This window comes from Trachypithecus francoisi, unplaced genomic scaffold (assembly GCF_009764315.1).
Source record: "Trachypithecus francoisi isolate TF-2019V2 unplaced genomic scaffold, Tfra_2.0 Lachesis_group13, whole genome shotgun sequence".
Classification (NCBI taxonomy): Eukaryota; Metazoa; Chordata; class Mammalia; order Primates; family Cercopithecidae; genus Trachypithecus; species Trachypithecus francoisi.
Window position 1 is genome coordinate 44,394,914 of NW_022681458.1, and position 21,241 is coordinate 44,416,154.

General features: G+C 41.1%; 1 long non-coding RNA gene across 1 annotated transcript; it reads right to left on the bottom strand.

Annotated features, from left to right (window-relative positions):
- Positions 1-15,426: 15,426 nt before the first annotated feature.
- LOC117094690 lies at positions 15,427-20,776 on the bottom strand. The gene is made up of 3 exons (XR_004441642.1): positions 20,144-20,776; positions 17,046-17,206; positions 15,427-15,864 (listed from the first exon to the last, which is right to left on the bottom strand). It is a non-coding gene; the product is annotated as an uncharacterized LOC117094690 (long non-coding RNA).
- Positions 20,777-21,241: the final 465 nt, after the last annotated feature.

A 21,241-nucleotide genomic window follows, 5' to 3' on the forward strand; every position in this document is an offset into this window, starting at 1 on the left:
GCTTTCCTCAGGGTCTCCTATCTTTTAAATCTCTTTCTGTTCCCTTCATGATCTCTTTTACTCCCCTGGCTTTCATTAGCAACCATATGCTGACACATCTTAAATCTGAATCTTCTCTCATGTTCAACCCCATGCACATATTTTCAGACTTGGTGGTCCCAAATGCACTCTACACTCAGCTGAGCTCAGCCTCTCCATCCCCCAAAACTGCTCCTTTTCCTGCATTGCTCTCTCAGTGACCACAGAGAATCCCGTGCATTTCTTTATTTGACTCATGCCTATAATTCTAGTTTCTACAATGAGAAATTGACTGTGTCTGATCTTATAGTTATGATTTTCATGAGTGAACCGAGTATACATTGAGTGCCCATCGTTCGGCATTCTGTTTTCCTGGAATATTGTGTCTGCCTAGCACAGTGCTTCACATAGAACTGGCTGCTAGAGATCTCTTGTTGACTGATTTTCTTTTTTTTTCTTAATGAAACATTTCAACAATGCAAGGAGAAAAAGATTGAAGAATAGCAAATAATGATCTGTGTACCTGTCGCCCAGCTTAAGAAGTAAAATTTGGCCGGGTGCGGTGGCTCACGCCTGTAATCCCAGCACTTTGGGAGGTCGAGGTGGGAGGATCATCTGAGGCTGGAAGTTCGAGAGCAGCCGGACCAACATGGAGAAACCCTGTCTCTACTGAAAATACAAAATTAGCTGGGCATGTTGGCGCATGCCTGTAATCCCAGCTACTGGGGAGGCTGAGGCAGGAGAATTGCTTGAACTCAGGAGGTGGAGGTTGCTGTGAGTCGAGATCGTGCCATTGCCCTCCAGCCTGGGCAACAAGAGCGAAACTCCGTCTCAAAAAAAAAAAAAGGAAAATTTTAGAAGATAAAATTCAAGACTCTGTGTACCCTCCATGATTCCATCTGTCTCCTTTCCCAAAGGCAATTGTTGTACTTGATTTAATATTTATCATTCCAATGAATGTATTTATATTGTTAATACTATGCGGTACTCTTTTGAACATTTCAAACTTCATATAAAAGATAGTAAACCATATTCCTTTACAGTTTTGTTGACATAATATTGTTTTGGAGATTTATTCATGTTGGTACATGATACTAATTCATTCATTTTCACTGTTGTACAGTAGTTGTTTATATTTGTCTATTCTCTTGTGTATGAATACTTAGGTTGTGTCCATTTTTTCTCTATTATGAACAGTGCTGCAATGAGTATTTCTCCTTGTTCATCTGTGGGAGTGGAATTGTTGGGTAACTTTAGTAGATGTTACCTAATTATACTGGTTTATAATCCCAAATGCAAGCAAGGCAGTTCTTGCTCACAACCAGCATTTGACGTATCAGACTTTTAAATTATTGCTCATCTAATTGGCACAAAGAGTAACTCATGGGATACTATTTTTATTTTTATTTATTTATTTTTGAGATAGGGTCTTGCTCTGTCGCCCAGACTGTAATGCTGTGGCACGATCATGATTCACTGAAGCCTCAGCCTCCTGGGCTCAAGTGATTTTCCCACCTCAGCCTCCTGAGTAGCTGGGACTACAGGTGTGCATCACCACACCTGGCTAATTTTTTGATTTTTTTTGTAGAGATGGGGTTTCACCATTTTGCCCAGGCTGGTCTTAAACTCCTATCCTCAAGAGATCCTCCTGCCTTGGTCTCCCAAAGTGCGTGCTGGATTGCAAGCATAAGCCACTGCGCCTGGCCTTCATGGGGTTTTAAATTGCATTTCTCTGATGATTGCTGAGATCAAGTGTCTTTTTTGTGAGTTTATTGGCCAAACTTTTCTCTTTCATGAATCTCCTGTTTATATGATTTTTAAATTGTGGTAAAATGTTTTTTTAAATTTTGATAAAATATACGTAAAATTTCAGTGCCATTAAACACATCCATACTGTTGCACAACCTATATATCTTATTATTTTTCGATTTCAATGTGTTTAAAATTGTTACCTACAGTAAGAACTTTATTTTATACTGTGATCCAGTATGTACACAGGCAAGCAAACATATAGATATAGACCTGAAATAAAAATTCCACAAAGTAACATTTATCTTTAATATGTGGAATGCATTCAGATATTTTCTATTCTATTCTGTTTTATCTCATTAAATGCTAGTCCACAATCCACAAAATTGATTTCAGGATCCCCTAATGGGTCAACTACAGTTTAAAAAAAAACTGTTTTATTGGATTATGTTTCTTTTCTTATTTTTGTAGTTTATTTTAGATACTAAGCCTTTGTGATATGCTTTGCAAATATTTTTACTAACATGGCTTATCTTTTGACATTATTCATGATATTTTGATATATTGAAATTTTCAGTTTTAATGTAATTAAATATTTTAATTTTTTTCCTTTGCGTTTTGGGCTTCTTGTGTCTTTAGAAGTCCTTCCTTTTCTCACAGTCTTAAAGATATTCTCCTATATTGTCCACTGATTTGTTTTAAAGTGTTTTTTTTTTTTTTGAGATGGATTCTCACTCTTGTCACCCGGGCTGGAGTGCAATGGTGCAATCTTGGCTCACTGCAACCTCTGCCTCCTGGGTTCAAGTGATTCTCCTGCCTCAACCTCCCGAGTAGCTGGGATTACAAGTGTGCACCACCACATCCAGTTAATTTTTGTATTTTTAGTAGAGACAGGGTTTCACCACGTTGGCCAGGCTTGTCTCAATCTCTTGACCTCAGGTGATCCACCTGTCTTGGCCTCCCAAAGTGCTGGGATTATAGGTGTGAGCCACTGTGCCTAGCTTGTTTTAAAGTTTTGATTTTCTACTTAGATATTTAATTAAGCTGACATTAATTTTTGTGTGTGTTATGAGGTAGGGATATAACTTCATTTGATACCACATGATGTGATATGGAACCATATGATATGACAACATATGAAACCAACTCTTCCAGCATCATTTATTGAATAGTCAGTCTTTACTCCTACTGATCTGCAATGCTACCTTTGTCAAATATCATGTTCCCATATATGAGTAGGTGAGATGGTTTGGCTGTGTCCCCACCCAAATCTCATCTTGAATTGTAATCCCCATAATTCCCACGTGTCGAGGGAGGGAGTTGTGGGAGGTGATTGGATCATGGGGACGGTTTCCTCCATGCTGTTCCTGTGATAGTGAGTGAGTTATCATGAGATCCAATGGTTTTATAAACATCTGGCATTTCCCCTGCTTGCACTTCTCTCTCCTGCTGCCATGTGAAGAATGTCCTTTCTTTCCCTTTACCTTCTGCCATGATTGTAAGTTTCCTGAGATCTCCCCAGCCATGTGAAACTGTGAGTCAACTAAATCTCTTTTCCTTTATAAATTACCAAGTCTCTGGTATTTCTTCATAGAAGTGTGAAAATGGACTAATGCAGTAGGTCTGTTCCTGAGGCCTCTTTACTATTCTACCAATTGCTGTAGTACCTTGGCTGCTAATCTTTTGTAATAAATCTTGACATCTGGTATGGTGTGTCTCTCTGCCTTGTTCTTCTTTATAATTGTCTTGGTTATTCTTAGTGTCCTTAAATTTTGAAATCAGTGTGTCAAGTTTCATGAAAAACTCTGTTGGTTTTTTAATTAGAATTACATTGATTAACAGATTGATTTGGGAATACTGAAATGTTTAAAACTTTGACTTTTCTCATCCGCTAAGATGGTATACCTCTCTACTTGATTTTGTTTGTTTGTTTGTTTTTGTTTTTGAGACAGAGTCTTGCTCTGCTGCCCAGGCTCAAGTGCAGTGGCATGATCTCGGCTTACTGAAGCCTCTGCCTCCCAGGTTCAAGTGATTCTCCTGCCTCAGCATCCTGAGTAGCTGAAATTAGAGTTGTGTGCCACCATGCCTGGCTAATTTTTGTATTTTTAGTAGAGGTGGGGTTTTTCATGTTGGTCAGGCTGGTCTTGAACTCCTGACCTCAGGTGATGCACCCACCTCAGCCTCCCAAAGGGCTGGGATTATGGGCTTGAGCCACCATGCTCAGCCATCTCTACTTATTGAGATCTTTTTAAATGTCTTGCAGTAAAGTTTTATAATTTCCTCCAAATAGGTTTTGTATAAATTTTTTTAGATTTATTCAAGGTACCTTCTAGTTTAGGTTGCTATAGTAAATGGTGTCTTTTCTTTTTCAAGTATGTTTCCTATCCCCTAACCTTAGTGGTTAGCATAAGTCAATAAAAAATTATAAAAAACCAAAAAATTATGTTATCTAATTTTTCATCAATGACGTATAACAGGAGTTGCAAACTATGGCAAACTGTGGGCCAAATATAGCCTGCTCCCTGTTTTTGCAAATAAGATGTTATTGAAACACAGCCATGCCCACTTGTTTACATATTGTCTATGGCTGCTTTTGCACTACAATGGCAGAGTTGAATAGTTAAGATAGAGATCATATGGCCTGCAAAATCTAAACTATTTGCTCTTTGGCTCTTTATAGTTAAAAAAACAAAAAACAAATAACAACAACAACAAAAAAAACGCCTGCCACCTGGAGTATGGTAGCACCAGTAATTTTTATATATGTATCTTATATTGAGCAACTGGGTTGAACTGTCTCACTAGTGCTGACAACTTATACGTTAATTCTCTTGGATCGTTTTGTAAACTATTATATTGTCTATGATTAATGATACTTTTGCTTTTTCCTTTCTGGACCTTACGCTAGCTTAGTTCTTTTGAGGAATGTTGAGTAGAAGTAGTGATAGCAGACCAGGCGTGGTGGCTCACGCCTGTAGTCCCAGCACTTTGGGAAGCCGAGGAGGGCAGATCACCCGAGCTCAAGAGTTTGAGACCAGCCTGGCTAACATGGTGAAACCCTTTTTCTACTAAAAATTAAACAAAAAAATTAGCTAGGTGTGGTGGCATGCACCTGTAATCACAGCTACTTGGGAGGCTGAGGCAGGAGAATCGCTTGAACCCAGGAGGCAGAGGTTGCAGTGAGCCAAGATGGCACCATTGCACTCCAGCTTGGGCAACAAGAGTGAAACTCTATTTCAAAAAAAAAAAAAAAAATGGCCCCCTAGCTTTGTTCCTGACTTTAAACAAAATGCTTCTAACTTTTCACCATGAAGTAACAGGTTTGCTTTCAATTTTTGGTAAATACCAAATATCAAATTAAGGAAGTTGTTCTATTTTTCTAAGAGTTGTTTCTTAATTATCAATGAATGCTGAGTTTATCAAATGCTTTTCTGATACCTATCGAACACCTATTAGATTGCATGCTTTTCTTTTGATTCTTTGACCATTGTGTATTATAGTATGAAAAATCATTAGAACGAATAATATATATTTGCATTTTTCTTCTGGTTTTCTAATTTCCTTTCTCTTCCATCCTTTGGCAATTTGACATCTATTCAACCACATAAAGTTACCAGATTAAAATGAACTTCTTGACAATAACTATAGTGGATGTTTCTGACTGTGTCTGAGCTGAAACTGGTTAAGTGGTGTCAATTCACAGTACACCACAGGAAAGTCTGCAAGATCTTTTCTACATTCAGAGACAAGAGAGAGGGAAGTGCGAGGACAGTACACTGCTTGGTCTCCATCGCTTCAGACCCATGCAGTAGGTGTGAATTCTCTGGAGAGGGTATGGTATCCACATTTCTGCATGGACCAGCGCATAGCATTGACCCTATGTGGCCTGAAGGGTTAGCGATGTCACTCAGCATATCAAAGGTGTTTTACAGGTTTGGCAGCACTGGCGACTGTTATGAAGAGAATATCTTCTCTCTGAGCTTCAGCAGAACAGAGGCAAGACAACGGGATGGCAAAGGGTTGCAGAGGCTCAGCAGACCCAGTAGGTACCCAGCAAATCCCTGAGGGACAGGGGCAGTTCCTAGTGTTGATTTATTCCTCAACACTTGTGAGACACCCTTATGGCTTTCTAGCATCACTTAGGATCTGGAGTGGAGGTAGGGAGCACATAGCCAGGAACATATTTGGGTTTAAATGTTAATGTAACTTTAGGCTCTTGGGGCTTTAGGAATTAGGGCTCCATATCCCTACCTGCAGCATTCTAAGAGTTTTTTCACTTAAAGTTTTTGCAAGTCAGTAAGATCTATTGTAGACCTTGCAGTACTCCTAAAGACTTACCAGAGACTATTTGGTGGATTTTATATTTGCCAGCTTATTTTTCACCAAGGGCCATGCACTGGCAGTTACACAGCAGAGAAAGAGTAAATGTGAAACATGCAAGCACATTTCAGGATTCTTTTGCTTTGTTCTTAATTTCCTTGCAAATGCTACATCCAACCACAAAGTGCCAGACAGTAAATCTTAATTCTTTCCTGTTTCTACAGAAATTGAGGGTGCTTTCCTATGGGTTCTATCATCGCTGGTTGACAGCTACGTGTTCCGCAGACTGGATGGAAAAACCCAGCTGTATCTTTGTGTCTCTGAACGTCATTAACTAATTTTCAAGTATTCAATGAAACCACAGATATACTTGGCCAAGGATTTTTCCCCCTGAGTTTTAGAAAATATGCACATCTTAAGAAATATATTGCATATGTTCCTTATTCACTTACCACCAAATGTTCCAAATCTTGCATTACAGGAGTTAGAGACTGTCCAAAGAGCTTGTTGAATCATTTTTGAAAATGTTCTTTTACAAAAACAGGAAGTCACAATATACCAAATGTCAGGTAACTTTGAATTTCAGAGGAGTTGGATTAGGTTCAAAACTTTTGAAATCATAAATTTGAGCTGGTTCTAAATCAGAGTGTTGACTAGTCTCCTACTTTCTAATTATTTTTCCTCTTCTATGCTCGTGTGTGTATGTGTATGTATACAGTGCACACTTCTTATACACTCTAAAGTGCAGTGATGAGAGGAAGAAATTTCCATGTTTTGATTACATTAAATTTGGGGAGGAAGAAAAGCCATCTTGTGATTACAGACTCAGAAATTCAGACTTGGTATTTCAGAATCAGAGGATATTTAATCCTTTATAAGCAGTGGGATTTCGGTCTTGTTGTCTGTCATTGGTTAAAGCCACTGAAACTGGGGACATTTACACCTAATAATTTACTTTAGAGACTTATTTTGGCCAAGCGCAGTGGCTCATGTCTGTAATCCCAGCACTTTGAGAGGCCGAAGCGGGTGGATCACCTAAGGTCAGGAGTTCGAGACCAGCCTGATCAATATGGTGAAACCCTGTCTCTACTAAAAATACAAAAATTAGCCAGGCGTGGTGACGCACACCTGTAGTCTCAGCTACTCCAGAGGCTGAGACAGGAGAATTGCTTGAACCCAGGAGGCAGAGGTTGCAGTGAGCTGAGATCGCACCATTGTACCCCAGCGTGGGCAAGAGAGAGAGACTCGGTCTCAAAAAAAAAAAATTATTTCACAGGTTACCTAATATATTATTGGAAAAGGTGCTTTGTAAAGATGACTAAAAGTGTGTATGGTACATATTTTAGTCTGTTTGCGTTGCTAGGACAGAATACTGGAGACTGGGTAATGTGTAAACAATAGAAATTGATTTCTCGCAGTTCTGGAAGCTGGGGAGTCCAAGGGCAAGATGCAGCCATTTTATGTTTGGTGAGGGCCGCCTTGTTGCATCCTCACATGGCAGAAGGGGCGATACTGTGTCCTCACATGGCAGAAGGCTGAAGGGCAAGAAAAGGCCTAAACTAGTTCCTTCCAGCTCTTTTACAAGGCACCAATCCATTCATGAGGGTAGAGCCTGCACAACTTAATCACTTCCTAAAAAGCCCCACCTCTTAATACCGCTACAATGGAAATGAAGTTTCAACATGAAGTTTGAAGGAGACACATTCAAACAATGGCAGTGTATGTTATAGATTTTTCTATGATTTTTTTTTTTTTGGCTGGGGGTCAGGAGAGATACTTGGAAATATTACAAGACCTGAAAACATAGCAAAAAACTGACATAATGCTATGTTCTACATTTCCTTAATGGACAGAGCTATATAAGATGATTTAAGCTGACTTTTGGAGAATGAAGAAGGCACTAGCTTCTTCACAATGTCCTGTACATTGGAGGAGGTAACTTTTGTTTAGTTAATAAAATTTTTTTTTTTTTTTTTTGAGACGGAGTCTTGCTCTGCCACCCAGGCTGGAGTGCAGTGGCCGGATCTCGGCTCACTGCAAGCTCCGCCTCCCGGGTTTACGCCATTCTCCTGCCTCAGCCTCCCGAGTAGCTGGGACTACAGGCGCCCGCCTCGTCGCCCGGCTAGTTTTTTGTATTTTTAAGTAGAGACAGGGTTTCACCGTATTAGCCAGGATGGTCTCGATCTCCTGACCTCGTGATCCGCCCGTCTCGGCCTCCCAAAGTGCTGGGATTACAGGCTTGAGCCACCACGCCCGGCTTAGTTAATAAACATTTTAACTGAAGGTGTATTATATGATCAGGTATGGTGTATGTTTGGCATAAAAAGATGAATTTAAAATGAGCCTTGCCCTTAAAGAGTCTACACTAGAGTGGGAAACAGACAACTCATTGTTGTTTAAAGTGGAAAGTCCAATAGAAGTGCTTATATCAGGTATAGACGTTGCACAAAGGATTAACTGTGTCTGGGGGTGGTGAGGGAGAGATGGTGAGGAATATGCACCTAGCACTGTGGATGGCATATAGTAGAGACTCAATAAATGTTAGTTCCCTTCTCTCCTTCCTTTAGGTATAATGTGTTGACCGTTATATACAAAGATTGTGATGCCACTGTGTCCTAACAGCAAGGGATTTTGAATTTAGAATTCTTTTCTGGCCAGGTGGGGTGGCTCATGCCTGTAATCCCAGCACTTTGGGAAGCCAAGGTGGGTGGATCACTTGAGGTCAGGAGTTCAAGACCAGCCTGGCCAACATGGTGAAACCCCATCTCTACAAAAAAATACAAAAATTAGGCTTGATGGCCAGGCTTGATGGCGGGCTCCTGTAGTCTCAGCTACTTGGGAGGCTGAGTCAGGAGAATCGCTTGAATATGGGAGGTGGAGGTTGCAGTGAGCTGAGATTGCACCACTGCACTCCAGCCTGGGCGACAGAGTGAGACCCTGTCTCAAAAAAACAAAACAAAACAAAAGGAATTATTTTCTTATGGACAGTTAGCACTAATTCCTCTACATTTAGAAATTTTTGATTCTTCTGGGGACCAGTGACCAATATTTACAAAATTGTTCAATAGTTTAACGGGTAAGCTAGGAACAAAAAACAGACCCACAAATTAATAATCAACTATAAACCTGGCCCCTGATATAAGTGTACCAGCTACATTTGTGAGGGTTCTTGAGCCAGGTTTCTGTTTTTATTTCATTTCAGCAGCATAGAAGGTCATCAAACTTCTAAAAGCAGCACTTATTAAACTTTTCCTAGGCCCCAAAGAGCATAAGTGAACAAAGACTTATTCCTAGAGCTTGGGAGTGTGAAGGTTTGGTGGGGGGTGGATTGGAGGGAGATAGTGTGGAGAGGTCCAGTGCAAACACAAAATGTGTAGAGTCTCAGGTTGATTTAAAAGATGTATGCAAATGTTACACTCCATGCCATACTATATCTGTTTGCTTATGTAAATATGAAAATACTGCTTCAAGCTACCTACCAAGTGACTTAATTCCCTGAATCATTAAATACAATTGATGCCCAAGGAAGAAGAGCTGTGTTTATTCTTTGACTATCTGAGCCCCTCGTTCACCATTTTCAGCAACTTGGTTTTTTTACAAAAATTAATTAATTAAAAAATGAACAAATATCAGAAACTTGATCTTAATAACATATATATCTTAATATGTATGACAAAATTTATATATATTACGTATATGATATATAAATTAATATACAGCACTGGTTGTGTGACCAGTTAATAAGCTGAAATTGTGGCTTGATTACTACATTCCTTATTTTCCACCTTTTGAAACATTCTGGCTTCTCATCCTAGTTCAGAAATAAGATGCAGAATTTGCACTCACTTCAGCAGCACAGGCATCAGGTCTTATATATGACAGGGTGGAAACGTGTCTCTCTTGCTTATCTCTCCAGAAAATCATCTCATTCCTTGTCACTTTCTTATTATCATAATGCCATACCAACTGTTCACTCTCCTCTCTCATTTATATATTTCTTTCCACTTTTCAAAGCATTTTCATACACATTTTGTTATATGATTCTCCATGGTATTGAGGACAGGCATCCTTCGCCTCATTTGACTAGTAATAAACTAAGGTTTGGGGAGATTAAATTATTTACTCAAAGTTACATTCATTCAAAAGTATTTGCTCTGTATCTACTATGTACCAGATACCACACAATGAACTAGAAACATCAAGGTGGATTAAACACAGTCCATGCCCCTAAAAGAGGAGACAGAAAAGTAATCAGGCAATTATAGGATCAAGGGATAAATACAATAATAGGGTTAAGCAGAGGGCACTAAACATAAACCTTAGGGATACTCCTCATCCAAACTTGGGAGGTGAAGTGAGTAAAGGAAGATTCATGGGGTTAGTGATATCTAAATTGAGATCTGAAGGACAAGAAGATGAACCAGATGAAAATGATATTGAGGGGAGTGAAACTATAAACAGGAAACAGCAATATGCAAAGGCTCAGAGGAAGAAGAAATATACATCAGGGGAGCTGCTTTCAGCACAGTGTATAAAGTGTGACAAGGAGGCAAGGTTGCCCTGTTTAGTCACACAAGTTGTGCACTGCACTACTCCAGCAGTTACCATTCATTCACAGACTAGGCTGGGAATGGCATCCACCAGAGTTGAGCAATGTGGCTTCTCTGCAAGAAGAATGATGGGTGGGGAGCGTGAGGACTCTGAACATCATGCATGCTGAGGTGTTTGTAAACAGGCTGAAGGCAATGGAAAGCCATTGGAGGGGTTGTGGCATGATCAGGCTTGCCTTTCAGAAGGTTGTTCTGCCTATAGTGTGGAGAATAGATCCAGGGAAACCAATGCTTATCAGCCTTCCAATCAGTAGATAAACATTGAGACTGGCCTGGAGCGAGGTCCAGGAAGATCAGAGTTAGGGACAGATTTAAGAGATTTGAAGAACATGGATTCACAAGACTCGGTAACTGGCAGGATGTGAGAGGTGACAGGGAAACAGAGGAAACAAGTGTGAGCTCCAGCATTTGTTCTTAGATCAACCCTAGGTCCAGGGTGGTGTCATTTACTGAGAGTGGGGGAACACTGGAGGAGGAAGATTATTAATTTTTGTTTTGGACATGCTGAGTATGAGGTGATTTTGAGACATCCAAGAGAGAAGCAGGCAGCTGGGTGGGACTGGAGATCAGGAGAACACGGAGGATCTAAGACAGAGTGTTGTCAGCATGGACCTGTGTGGAACTGATCAGAGTCACTGTGGTTTCAGGACAGTGGGCTCAGGGGCACCCTGTGGAGTGGTGGAGGAGGTGAGGAAGTGGAGATCAGAAAAAAGGAGACATTTATTTTGAGAAGTTTGGCTGTGAAGGAGAAGAAAGAGGGGCATTTAAATTTTGTGAATTTGGGCCTGCTGAAATGGGTCATGCCTGTAATCCAAGCACTTTGGGAGGCAGAGGTGGGCAGATCACTTGAGGACAGGAGTTTGAGACCAGCCTGGCCAACATGGTGAAACCCTGTCTCTACCAAAAATACAAAAATTAGCTGGGCGTGGTGGTGAACACCTGTAATCCCAGCTACTTGAGAAACTGAGACAGGAGAATCACTTGAACCCAGAAGGCGGAGGTTGCAGTGAGCAGAGACTGCACCACTGCACTCCAGCCTGGGTGACAAGAGTGAGACTTCGTCTCAAAAATAAAGTAAAGTAAAATAAAATAAAATAAAATGTGAATTTGGGCTATCATTTTTCTGCAGGAAGGTTGAGAATGGTTGCTGAGACTCTGCAGTGTCCTAGTGAAGTTTAAGGACCATAATTGCATGCTAAAATGCCCAGTCAGGGTTTTTTCTCTTTTAAAGGAGCTTGGTGCTTTTATCTACATTTATTTGCAGCTTCTCTTCTTTCCTCCCCCTGTTATCCCTTTGTATTCTATGGTGAATCTTACTTTCTCACCTTCCATTGTTTTATTTTTTCCAGGACAACTGTCTGAAGAAGTTAAAAATAAACGGAATAACATTTTTGAAACCACAGTAAACGGCAGAAGTTTTAATGCAAAACAAACAAAATATTCATTTTAGCAATGTCTCACAGGAAAAACTTATTAATACTTCATTTCTAAATCATTGTAATAACTTACTTTTTTTTTTTTTCTTGTTTAAGGCAGGATCTGGTTCTGTTGCCCATGCTGGAGTGCAATGGCACGATCATAGTTCACTGCAGCCTCCACCTATTGGGCTCAAACCATCCTCCCACCTCAACCTCCCAAGTAGCTGGGACTGCGCCAAGCCCTGCTAATTTTTGTATTTTTGGTAAAGATGGGGTCTTACCATGTTGCCCAGTCTGGTCTCAAGTTCCTGAGCTCAAGCCATCCTCCCGCCTCCACCTCCCAAAGTGCTGGGATTACAAATGTGAGCCACCGTGCCTGGCTAACTTACTCTTTCTACTTGTTCTATTTCTCAACATTTTTTTGTGTGTTGTTGGTTTTTACACTTTTTGTAGGAGGTGAGATTACAAGTAGGCATTCACAGAAAAACTTAGTATATATTGAGTAGAATTGCCAGCTAGTATTGCCTCCAATTGCATGCTTTTAAAATCAGACAGTTTGTCATTATTTATTGAATTTATGCAGAGAAGTGTAAGGCATGTCTAGTACCCATTAGAAGTTTATAATGAGGGAAACAACATATATAAAAAACAAAGCATATGAAATTATGGAAGGCTAACACCCATAAAACAAAGAGAATAGATGAACAATAGATGAAATAAAACAATGAAATACTTAATTGAATGATACTGATTATAAGTTTGTTAGCAGGTCAAGGAAAATAAAGATCGAGAGCCAAGGAAGGCATTCCCTGGGATAAAGATCATAAATTTCAACAAATCAATACTAAAAGTAAACTTTATAATATTGATTTAAAAAACCATATTTCTTCAATTCTAAGGTGTCATCTTTTCACATTTTAATATCACAGATATAACAGCTAACATTCATCTTGCACCTACTTTGTACCAGGTTCCGTTATGTGTGCTTTACATGTGCTGCCTCACAGAATATGGGATATTCCATGGAGTGAAAAATTTCATCTTCTGCTCTCTAAAAAGTTGTTATTAAACCAATGTTACAAACTTAAACTCCATGACTGTTTAAAATCCAGGCACCACTGTAGGTACAGAAATAAATAGTGTTTACAGATATACATTAATAAAAATTACATTGAGGAAATGTTCTAATTTCCTTAGCCTAGATTGATAGGCCCTTGATTTTGTTTTGTGAAGGTCATTTGATACCCCTAAGACATCTATGGATCTTCGGTAACTTAGCCATTCAGTCAAGGGGCACAACAGTTTCAAAATAGAAAAGTCTCTGTGTGAAGAGACTGCATCAGGATTTAACCTCATGCAGCAATCATCATTAGCTGCCTCTGCTTGTGGTTTGCACCCAGGTCAGGGAGATGGTTCTGATTTATTTACAAACAGGGATGAACTATCTAAGCCACCAGTGTGAAGCCAAAATGTATAATTATATTGGGTTGGGTTCTCCAGGCAACAGTCTCTGAGATGGAGAATTGTGTGCAGGTTATTTACTGGGGCATGTTTTCAGGCACAACCCTGGTGGGGATGAGAGGAGCAGGACTGGGTAGAAGAAGTTGATCTGTGATGCATTTGCAGCACAGGCCCCAGCGGATCCCAGAGGGAGTATGGGAGCTAAGATGTGCTTTCAGAGATGTCCTTAGTTGAGGCAAAAGGGGCTGGGCCTTTGAACTCTCACATTCATTGGATATGAATAGTTCCAAGGGAGGGCTTGTAATGAGGTGAGATGGTTGCTTTTGACTGAAGGTAATTCCTGAAGGAAGAATCAGCTTCAAGCTATCAGCAGGCAACACTCCCTGCAGTTGGGGGCATAAAGTCTTTGGTCCCGAATGTGGGAACTGGGTGGCACACTACAGCATCCACGACAGTGAAATACTGTGTATTCATAAGTTTATATGTTGATATGGTTTGACTGTGTCCCCACCCAAATCTCATCTTAAATTGTAGCTCTTATAATTCCCTCTTATCGTAGGAGGGACCTGGTGGGAGGTAATTCAGTCACGGGGGTGGGTCTTTCCCATGCAGTTCTCATGATAGTGAATAAGTCTCATGAGATCTGATGGTTTTAAAAAGGGGAGTTCCCCTACACAAGCTCTCATCCCTGCCACTATGTAAGACATGACTTTGCTCCTCTTTTGTCTTCTGCCATGATTGTGAGGCCTCCCCAGCCATGTGGACCTGTGAGTCCATTAAACCTCTTTTCTTTATAAATTACCCAGTCTCGGGCAGTCCTTTATAGCAGCATGAAAATGGACTAATACATATGTTCTATATAAACATATAAAATACAAACACAGATATACAGATAAACACATACATTTATGTGTACATTTATATTTACAAAATTAAAAAAAGCATACATCAAGTAAATAAAACAACCATAGCGAAATGTGATATGGTATACTGGGTAGATTTAGGAGAATGCTATGGTCCCTATAGTACAGTGCTTCTCAGCCTTGCTCTTTAGGGAATATTTTTTTTTTTTTTTTTTTTTTTTTTGAGGCGGAGTCTCGCTCTGTCTCCCGGACTGGAGTGCAGTGGCCGGATCTCAGCTCACTGCAAGCTCCGCCTCCCGGGTTTACGCCATTCTCCTGCCTCAGCCTCCCGAGTAGCTGGGACTACAGGCGCCCGCCACCTCGCCCAGCTAGTTTTTGTATTTTTAGTAGAGACGGGGTTTCACGGTGTTAGCCAGGATGGTCTCGATCTCCTGACCTCGTGATCCGCCCGTCTCGGCCTCCCAAAGTGCTGGGATTACAGGCTTGAGCCACCGCGCCCGGCCAGGGAATATTTTTGAAATTTGAGAGGGCATATCTGGTTGTCACAAAGAATGGAATGCCCAAGCATCTACTGATCAGAAATTAAAGATGGTAGGTGTCCTGGAATGTGGTCTTTCAAATGTCCCACTGGATATTCATGTAGGTAAAAATCTGTTTGCAATTATCTTACCCTGGAACTTAATCCGTTTTAAATATAAACACCATGTTTTAGTTTAGATTTTTTTCATTCTAGGGATGTAACTATGTTGTGGTATCAGTCAGGATCTAGTCGGGAAAACAAACTACATTACTATTATTTTTTGAGATGGAGTCTTGCTCTGTCACCCAGGCTGGAGTGCAGTGTCATGATCTCTGCTCATTGCAACCTCCACCTCCCGGGTTCAAACAATTCTCCTGCCTTAGCCTCCTGAGTAGCTGGGATTACAGGTACCTGCCACCACACCCAGCTAATTTTTGTATTTTCAGTAGAGATGGGGTTTCACCATGTTGGTCAGGCTGGTCTCGAACTCTTGACCTCAAGTGATCCACCAGCCTCAGCCCCGCAAAGTGCTGGGATTACAAGTGTGAGCACCGCGCCCGGCCCAACCTACATTATTTTAACAGAAATAACATTTTCCTGTTTGCCCCGATAATATGCGTCAGCAGCACTTTGTGGATGCGGTATTTACCCTGAGATAACTTTGCCACGAAAAATCTCACTTTTATTACTTTTGCATTGCTCTAACATATCAACCTTGCAAACAAAAGACGTCATTCTATTTATAGCATTCTGTTTCTAGTAGTGGCATTTCCATTTACAAAATATAGTAATTCTCAATCACTGAAAATGTCAAATTCTAGAAAATGTAGCATTCCTACACATGATGTTAACAGCATTCTCGAACAGTTGTTGGCTGAAGAGTCACTTGATGATATCCGATTTTTCTGAAATAGATGATTTTGATGTTAGTTCTATTTAGAAATAACTCCAAGAACAGTTTTGGATTTTATTTTCACATTGAAAATCAGATTTGCTTCAACCTCAAAGAGCGTGTTTATGTAAAATATTAAATGAGTGCAGGCAGTGAGTGATACTTTTTGTTGTTGTTGTTGAGAGAGTTTCGCTCTTGTTGCCCAGGCCGGAGTGCAACGATGCGCTCTCAGCTCTCCGCAACCTCCACCTCCTGGGTTCAAGCGAGTCTCCTGCCTCAGCTTCCCTAGTAGCTGGGATTACAGGCGCACACCACCATGCTCAGCTAATTTTTTTTTTTTTTTTGTATTTTTGGTAGATACAGGGTTTCACCATGTTAGCCAGGCTGGTCTTGAACTCCTGACCTCAGGTGATTCGCCCTCTTTGGCCTCCCAAAGTGCTGGGATTACAAGTATGAGCCACCGCGCCCAGGCAGCTATACTTTTGTTTCTAAACAAAAAAAGGGTTAATATGGGGAATTGCTTAAATAGTCCCAGTTAATAGGGGGAATTGTTTAAATAGGTGTTAGAGGACTGAAAAAGCAAAAAGGGAGCACAGATACAGTAACTTTAAGAAGCAGCTATCACCAGTAGGGCTAGGGACAATGGGAAAATGTTAGTTATTGGAACTAAAAGTTTGGAAGAGAGGCCCTTTTCTTCTTTTCATATCTTCATTCCTGAAGGGTCTGAACCCATTTTTTAATCGTTTAAAAAAATTATAGTAGTTTCCATCAACTTTTACTATAGGATATGGACGTGTTAAGAGGTACCACAGAAAATCCAGAACATTGTCCTTCCTATCCCCATCGTCCTCCCCGTTCCCACTGTGTTGTAGCAAACCAATTTCCTCTTGTTAATGGGAATCAGTAACCCCACCCAGAAGAGTAACCCCTGCTTTGCCTGTTGTTTCCATAGCATGTGGAACCGAAAGTGGACACATCCCAGTCTTAGCTTCCAATTCAATGAAACCATAATTGTGATCCCTGGTGGGAACCCTCTCTTGGGAAGTAACATCCCCAAACCAGCAGAGCTCAAAGTTACAGGCACTGGAAGCAAACACTGGATGAGCGGATTATTGGGGGTAATGATGAGAAGAACCACTTCTACTACAACCACCACTCCCTTCTCCCTCCCAGACCCACCCTTGATTCTTGTACCTTGTATTTTGGGGGAAGCAGTACTATGTACTGACTCCTGACTCAAAGCATTTTCTGTATCCTCCAAGAGGTAACTTCACTATTTTAGTGTGCTATTTCCCAACTGGTGCCGGAACTCAAGTCTTCAGTAGAACTCCATCATCCTTCCAGGTCAGCTGCTTCTGGCGGATGAGGTATAGATAAGACTGGTAAATTCAATTTGCATGAGTCCATTGCTGCATTTCTTTTGCCATGAGTTCCTCAGAAAGAACTAATATTGTGTAGACTATATAACGGTGAATAAGATACAACATAAGTCATGGATAGTAGTTCTGTCAGAAACACTCTCTGGGCCGGGCGTGGTGGCTTATGCCTGGAATCCCAGCACTTTGGGAGGCTGAGGCAGGCAGATCACCTAAGGTCAGGAGTTCTGAGACCAGCCTGGCCAACATGGTGAAACCCTGTCTCTACTAAAAATGCAAAAATTAGCCAGACGTGGTGGTGCATGCCTGTAGTCCCAGCCACTTTGGAGGCTGAGGCAGGAGAATCACTTGAACTCAGGAGGTGGAAGTTTCAGTGAGCCGAGATCATGCCACTGCACTCCAACCTGGGCAACAGAGCAAGACTCCATCTCCAAAAAGAAAAGAAACACTCGCTGGGCACAAATCCGTATCAGCCGGGCATGGAGGCTCACATCTATAATCCCAGCACTTTGGGAGGCTGAGGTGGGTGGATCACTTGAGGCCAGGGGTTTGAGACCAGCCTGGTCAACATGATGAAACGCTGTCTCTACTAAAAGTACAAAAATTAGCTGGGCGTGTTGGCACACTCCTGTGATCCCAGCTATGCAGGATGCTGAGGCAAGAGAATCGCTTGAACCTGGGAGGCAGAGATTGCAGTGAGGTGAGATCATGCCACTGCACTCCAGCCTGTGCAACAGAGCAAGACTCTACCTCAAAAAAAAAAAAAAAAAAAAAAAAGGCAAGAAAGCAAGCAAAAGAAAACAAATTCATATCCACAATATGTGTCTACTTTATTGAAGACAAGTAACTGTTCCCTCCATAAAGGAAGGGTTCCAGTATAACCAATTTGCTACTACGTGGCTGACTAGTCTCCCTTGGAAATGGTGCTTCTCAATGTGTGATTTCTGATGTTGTCAGTTATCAGTCTTACTGCAGAGAAGCCTAAGATGTGAAGCCCAAGGATAGTCTTTATTCCTGACTCCATGGCGACTTTGAGCAAGCACTGCAGTAGGTGGAGAAAGAGGCCCACTCCACCGAATGTGTCATTCACCTAATTACTGAAAGCCTTCTCAGAGTAGATGCTCTATGGTGAGCATTCACATGGCACACAAACTCCTCACACTTTGTGCCCATTCTGAAAGGTGCACCCACAAACCTCTTTCCCAGACCACCTCGTCTTTCCAAGTTGCGGGCCATTCAGCAACACCATCAATAATTGCCTGTGAATGAGTGTAGATCTATACCTCTGACCATCTCTCTCAATCCAGACAAAGTAGACACTAGGTGCACTGCTGGAAATTTCTTGCACTGAGAAAATTTCCCTTCGGTACTGTCATCAGGGGGCATTCCTTATTGAGACTGTGATGCTGGAATAGACCACTTCCAGCTTGTGCCTGTATATTTAGAACTGTCTGTAAAGTTAACTGGTCTTAAGAAATTCCCCATGAAGTTGAAGACAAGGAGGCACCAGGAGTAAGTATCAAAGGAATCTGAGCCACTGGCTAAGGCAACTTGTGCTTTCTGGACCTGCTTAAACTCAGTCTCTTACAAACCATTTCCATTTGATGAGGAATTACTCTTGTGTTTGTCCAGTCTTATGAACTGGTCGATCAGATAACACTCAGTTCATAATGGGCAGCTGAGCTTGCAGTCACTTGATTGTCTCATGGCCAGTCATTCAAATTCACTTAGCAAGCTAGAGACCATTCCTCAAATAGAAAATTGTTATCTGCAGAAGAGGGCATGGCTTGCTTTACAACTAAGGAATTGCAGATCTAATCAAGGTTCACCAGAGGCTCTATATAGCATCCTTATTTGCCACAGACACTTTAAGTATCATTGGATTCTTCTGGGTCATCAAATCCTGCTACAGATATTTCTTCTCCCCTTGTTCCTAATAAAAAATTCCAGCCTTATGGGTTGCTCTATAAATGGGTCCCAGTATCACACTCAGATGTGGTACATATTGCCTCTAAAATCCAAAGATACCCAGAAAGTATTGTGTCTCTTTTCTTAGTGGTAGATGGTAAAAGGTGAAGTAATTTGTCTTTTACCTTGGAGAGAATATCCTGGTGTTTTCTAGACTACTGGACCTCCAGAAACTTCACTAAGGTGATGAATTTTCTTGGGGTTTATACCCAATCTGTGGCTCACATGTGTGTTGTTAAGGCAGCTAAAATATTTGTTACTTCCTGTTTATCAGGGCCAATCAGTTTGATGTCTTTAACATAGTGATCAAGACTTGTGCAGATGAGATTATGCCAGAGAGTGGGAGTGTTTACATCCCCTACAGAAGACTGTAAAGGTGTACTGTTGGCCTTGCCATATAAAAGAAAACAACTTTTGGTAAAAATTGAAATAGATAAAAAGCATTTGCCATATCAATAGTGCACACCAGGTGCCTAGGGCTGTGTTGCTTTGTTGTAGTAAAGACAGCAGATATAGAATAGCAGCTGCAACTGACATTACCATTTGATTAAATTTACAACTTAATAACAAGTCATAGCTATTCTCTAAGATCTTTTGCATAGGCCAAACAGGTGAGTTAAATGGGGATGTGACAGTATTATCATTCCTGTATCTTCTACATCTTTTCTGGTGGTAGCAATTTCTACATATTTCCAGGGATTGAACATTGTTGTTGGTTTTCTATTCTGGTATCAAGAGGAAATTCCAGAGGCTTCCATTTGGCCTGTTTTACCATAATAAACTTTACTCTGTGGGTCAGAGAAGTGATGTTGGGATTCTGTTAGTTACTGAGTATGTCTATTCTAATTAAGAGTTGAGGAGATAACTGTAGTTTGGGTGTGCAGAGCTACTGGATCCACACTGATTTGCTGATTTGTACTTGGTTGAAAAATTTCATTTGTCACCTACCAGAGATCCCCATTTTGATTGGTGGATCCAGTGGTATTTGCAATCCTCAGGAATTAGCATTAATTCAGGAGCAGTGTCAGTGATCCCTCAAATGTCTGGGTATTTCCTTTTTTCCCAGTACTCGCTCAGCCTAGAAAAAGACATCAGATTCCTTTGGATAAGGCTTGGATGAGGATTTGTAGTATATATTTATGACAATGCTGCAAGACCGTCCTGAAGGGGACCAGTTTCCCTTTTAATCAAGGAGCTCTGTGTCTATGAACTCATTTAGGTATGGAAACTGAATGAAAGATAATTTCATTTTGATGGCTCAAGGGAGCTTTCAGGTGGCAGACCTAGAGTTTTGTCTGTTATAAAGATCAATGGCTATTTCCAAAGTCTGCCCGTTTATTTCATTCCTAGGACAACCTAGGGCACTGGCAGATATACCTGTAGGTTAAGACCTTTAAGTGCTACTTTGTCTCTGCTGTCCATTACAGTAAATGTGTTCACCTTGTCTCTGCCAGCTAAGTGCTGCCACTTGGCCATTGCTGTCGCAGGATCCCACAAATATAAAAATCAAGGAGCCATCTCAATGAAAGCATCTCCCACCATCATATCCAGTGACTAGAGAGTTTTTCTGATGTTCTGTCTCAAATGGCCCTCCCTCCCTCCCTCCTCTCTCTCTCCCCTCCCTCCTCCCTCCCTCCCTCCCTCCCTCCCTCCCTCTCTCTCTCTCTTATTTCTTTTCTTTCTTTCTTTCTTTCTTGACAGACTCTTGCTTTCTTGCCCACGCTGGAATGCAATGGCGCGACCTCGGCTCACTGCAACCTTTGCCTCCTGGGTTCAAGTGATTCCCCTGACTCAGCCTCCAGAGTAGCTGGGACTACAGGTGCATGCCACCATGCCTGCCTAATTTTTTGTATTTTTAGTAGAGAGGGGGTTTCACCATGTTCACCAGGTTGGTCTCGAACTCCTGACCTCAGGTGATCCACCTGCCTCAGTCTCCCAAAGTACTGGGATTATAGGCGTGAGCCATGGTGTCCGGCCTGTATTTTTCAATGCTTCAGTATAAAGATCATCATCTGGCTCTCCAGGAATATGTAGAGGTTGGTTGTA